This window comes from Colias philodice, chromosome 2, assembly GCF_061535455.1.
Source record: "Colias philodice isolate Cphi_HAF_F1 chromosome 2, ilColPhil1 Martin Lab GWU primary, whole genome shotgun sequence".
In the NCBI taxonomy this organism is placed as follows: Eukaryota; Metazoa; Arthropoda; class Insecta; order Lepidoptera; family Pieridae; genus Colias; species Colias philodice.
Genome location: NC_143087.1, coordinates 10,588,659 through 10,593,934, shown reverse-complemented (window position 1 = coordinate 10,593,934; position 5,276 = coordinate 10,588,659). Strand labels below are relative to the sequence as shown.

The window sequence follows — 5,276 nt, the reverse complement described above, 5'->3', positions numbered from 1 at the left end:
GGTTTAGATGAGTTCAATTAGTGGTAAGGTACGAGTTTCAACCAATAGAAAGATTTACATAAATACTCAAAAAGAACGACTTGAACTATGTGAAACGAGGGTATGATTTTGTGTCATGTTGGTAACAGAACGAACATACGGGAATTCCCCGAAAGTTGTTTGTCTATTGCTTGAATATTTTTGATTATAGACTTTATTACTATTGATCTAAAGTATGATTTGATTCAAAAGGTTATATGTACATTGTACATTCTATATTTGTGTACAAAAACAATCTGTATAAACAATCAGTCGGTATTGGTAATGCCGCGGCCGCGCGGTAGCCTCTAGCTTGTCGTATTTTAATTAATTTTGTGAAGTAATATAGTTTTACCTTAAAAGGGTTTTACATTAAATATGCCGAAACCACACAAAAATTTCTTTCATAGAAATTTATTCTTCACATACTGAAACTCTAGAAGAAGATTCTTCTGAAGATGATCTTTAAATACATATATTGTAACAAAAATAAAAATTACTTAGTTCAAAATAGATGTTATTTACAAATAACTCGCAAAAAATTCGCCAACGGGCATTCAATATTTACATGTCTCTGGATATTTTTTAGTGTTTTTTCTGGTGGTTTTAAAGACTTTAGTGGATTTCTGGTGGGCCACGAGGCTCCAATATGTGGGTTCGAAAAAAAAAGTTGGCAACACTGATTTTGTACCTACTCGGATTTTTAATTAGACAAAGCTGACCTCAGAGGAATAAACCTAAGCTGACTCACAGAGTACCTACATTATTATGACTGGTATTTAGTTCAGTTTATTTACGAGATTCTGTCAAAACCAAAACGAGAAGCTTTGTTTGTTTTCGTTTTTAATTGTTGACTAATATTTTAAAAATAAGTGCTAAATATGATTGATGGACTGTGAGGTTATGTAGAATCTACAGGCAGAAAATAAGCTTTATATGGTAAACTGATATTTTCTCTGAACATAAATTTTTACAAACATGATTTTTAATGATTGGTTTCTGGATTTGTAACCCAATATAAGATTGTTTTATTACAGACTTATTGCTTACGTTCGCAATAACAAATTTGTTCAAGAGAGGAGAAGAATTAATCCATCCCAAATGTAAATACGATTCTCCACAAAAACATTGTAGACACAATTATGGATTTATGGATTATGGATTTCTACATTTGCTACTAAGAAGGATATGGGATCATGAAGGATTTCATCTGTTTTAATACCAGTAAAATGGAATGAGCGCCGTGGCCGTGACTGTGTTTGGTACATAAAGAATGACAAACATTCAACTTAAAATTATTATGAGTGCATTACGGGCAAGGGCACAATAAGTTGCCCTTTGACTAAGATGTACTTAATTTTAAGGAACACGAAAATGGATGGCTAGAATAGGTATAATCGCATACATAGTATTTATTTCTAGTCTGTTGTATAAATAATCAAAGACTACAAAATATATAGTGAACTATGTCTTTAATATTAATTCTACAGTTTACAGTGTAGTGTGTAATCTATTGTATGTGTGCGTCTAGAATATATAGTCCTGTTGTTCTACAGTTTAAGCAGTTCAATACAAGCTTACAGTCGAGTCAAGTGTTTCATTAACCACCAACCATTGCATGGCAACCCTGCCAGTTTTGTAAATTGTAGTCTACCTAACCTGACTGTTGGTTTTGATTTGTATCACACAAAGAATACTATACCAAATTTCAAGAAATAAGAATTAAATATTTGATTAACTTTTACTAATATACAGGAGCTTATACATCAAACAAGACCAAAGCAGGGCTTTGGAGAAAGTGTGTATGGACAAAGACCACAATACATATTGTGCGGACAACTGCATGAAAAGCATGCAGTAAGGGACATTAAATAAATAAATAAATAAAACATATTTATTGTCAAGATCACAACACGAGATACATTTATAAACGAAGGAAAAACAAAAAGAAATAAAAAGAAAAATAATTAAATAAAAATAATCTTATTCCTAAGAACTGTAATGTGGCAGTGAGTGACCTGACAAATGGAGCCAACTCAGTATATGATGGCAAGGTGATTAATACCTCACCACCACTGATTTTCAGTGACCCCAAGTGACTATTGGAGTTTCAGTCTAGAATAGGCATGACGAAAGATTTTGAAATCCTCTTCCATAATGTGTGTATACGTTTACTATACAAGAAAAACCCTATATTTCGGTAATATACTTAAATTTAACGAAGATAAAAGCCATTTTCAAAAAAATATTTATTAACTGTGCCAAAACAGCTCGCAAGTGTCATGGCGTAGGCGTGACGTCACACTTTGGTAAATACGTAATTATTTGTACGCATTGCGAAGAAAATTAAAAAAATATTTATTTAATATGTGTTATAGAAACGAATTTCAAAGTTTATAAGTGGTGTGTAGTATTGCAGTTGGAATCCACGTAAAAATAATGCTCAAAAATGTGTTAGTAATTATCTTAAGCGAGAAAATAATAAGAAATGATTGTATAAAGTTGGCGCGGAGAACCCCGAACCATGTATTCGTGAATTCGCAAATATATTTCTTTTCTGAGTCGATAAAGCATACGTGAAACAATAGAAAATAAATACAAATGCGTATTCTCAACATATTCATAACAACAAAAAACATCTGACGTGAGTTGTTTACTTAAGCGTGACGTCACGCGTGTTTTAGTCAAAATGGCCAACTGCAGTATTTCAATGTTTTATTTTATTGATAATCTCATTAATCTTAATGTTTTTAAGATTTCTAAGTCACTATATGTAATTTATCTATTATACATTTTCCCTTAAAAACACTAATACGATCATTTATGGATACTGTCGTCATGCCTATTGTATATAATGATAATTTAACATGAGTATATTATGTGAAAGATATATTTCTATTAATATGATAAATACTAATAAATAAATACATCAGTTAAAACATGATATACATATATCTTCTTATATATAAAATTCTCGTGTCACAATGTTAGTCTGCATACTCCTCCGAAACGGGTGGACCGATTCTCATGAAATTTTCTGTGCATATCGGGTAAGTCTGAGAATCGGCCAACATCTATTTATCATATGTACCACGGGCGAAGCCGGGGCGGGCCGCTAGTATACATATATATATATGTATAGGTAGATATAATATCAGTATGTAATTATGTATATACTTAATGTAAATAAATAAAATGAAATTATGTATATGTTACCGGAAATGTATGAAATCAAGGAATTGTATACAAATCCTAGTGGTCTAAGATCCGAATATAAGTCGAAATGCAACGGCGTGATAATAGAATGAGACCAATTTTATAATAAATTAAGTGTATTAAAAATGGTTTGACTGGAAAAATCCTGGACAGGATATTTTTTATTAATTATTAAAAAAAAAATATTTTAATATCCTAGTAAATGTATAATCTTCCTTGGAATTATATATAATTCCAATATCGTATTAGGAAATGTATATAAAGTAATTAATGATTTCTGGGCAAGGTGATTAATACCTCACCACCACTGATTTTCAGTGACCCCAAGTGACTATTGGAGTTTCAGTCTAGAATTGTATATAATGATAATTTAACATGAGTATATTATGTGAAAGATATATTTCTATTAACATGATAAATACTAATAAATAAATACATCAGTTAAAACATGATATACATATATATACATATATATACATATATATATATGTATAGGTAGATATAATATCAGTATGTAATTATGTATATACTTAATGTAAATAAATAAAATGAAATTATGTATATGTTACCGGAAATGTATGAAATCAAGGAATTGTATACAAATCCTAGTGGTCTAAGATCCGAATATAAGTCGAAATGCAACGGCGTGATAATAGAATGAGACCAATTTTATAATAAATTAAGTGTATTAAAAATGGTTTGACTGGAAAAATCCTGGACAGGATATTTTTTATTAATTATTAAAAAAAAATTATTTTAATATCCTAGTAAATGTATAATCTTCCTTGGAATTATATATAATTCCAATATCGTATTAGGAAATGTATATAAAGTAATTAATGATTTCTGTAATAAAACACGTTGTTATTTTTTTTATTATAGCACTTATTGAGACAATCGGGTAACAGTCTTACCGTAAAATAATAATAATATGTTCATATTATCTTACTAATTAACATTTCTTAAATCAACTTAAGTATATTCAATCAAATCAAATTTTCATTTATTAAAGGGTGCTATTACCGATTTTTAACAAAAAACGCTATTTTACGGTACCATTTTAACTCAAAGCAATTACACGTGAGAACAAAGTAATATCTTAATTTAAAGATAATATATTCAGATCTACGATCATCTTATAAAAATTGTACGACGTCATACAAAATTGTCGCTGAAATACGATTTTCCCAGCACAATGATCGCATAAAATGCAAAAAAATGGGCTCTAAAACGGTACAATTTTAAGAAAATTAAAAGCCTAATCTATCTTCTTACCTATAAATTATTGAGGGATATAATATAGTCCTTTATAGATTCTGATAATTTTTTATTAGAAAATACAATGCCGGGTTTAATATATTGCCGGTAACATAATATTATGTATGATAATAATTCTTAAAAAAGTATTTTATACATTTCTTAAAAAGCTTCGATATTGTATACAATAATACAATTCATATTCAAATTGTTGTAAAATAGTCCCACTTTTTTAAGTTGGTTGAATACACTAAAATACTTATAAGGATCGTACCTACTAATAAAAGTAACAAAATGAATTTTTTAAAGTTCCCAGTTCTGTATAGTTCTAAAAAACACGAACCTAACCTAACCCACCCCCTTATCCAAACCAAAAAATTCTGATTACGAATTTTCGGCATATTACAAAATGCCGGCCGTTTGTAATTCGGCGGATTATACAATCCGATTGCGACATACATACCCCTCGTCCCGCGTACCTTGACCTTCCAATATCTTAGATGTTTTATATTTCCGACTGTTAGTTAGGAAATGTATGGATTTCCTAGGAAATGTGTACTATAAAATAATTTATTTCACACATTTCCATGCGATTTTAGGAATTACATACATTTCCTGGGAATTTTATACAATGACGGATTACATACATTTCCGTTAACATATACTTACAATGTTTATAATTATAATGATAAATAGGCAGAAAATAACGGTCTATATAATGTTATGTTATATTATAACCAGTAAATAAAATAAATATTTAATTAAAGTTTATGTGTAAACTGTAA

The 5,276-nt window shown here is 29.4% G+C and overlaps 1 long non-coding RNA gene across 1 annotated transcript; it reads left to right on the top strand.

The window, feature by feature from the left end:
• Window positions 1-764: 764 nt before the first annotated feature.
• LOC149490756 (uncharacterized) lies at window positions 765-1,605 on the top strand. The gene is made up of 2 exons (XR_016317254.1): window positions 765-957; window positions 1,056-1,605. It is a non-coding gene; the product is annotated as an uncharacterized LOC149490756 (long non-coding RNA).
• Window positions 1,606-5,276: the final 3,671 nt, after the last annotated feature.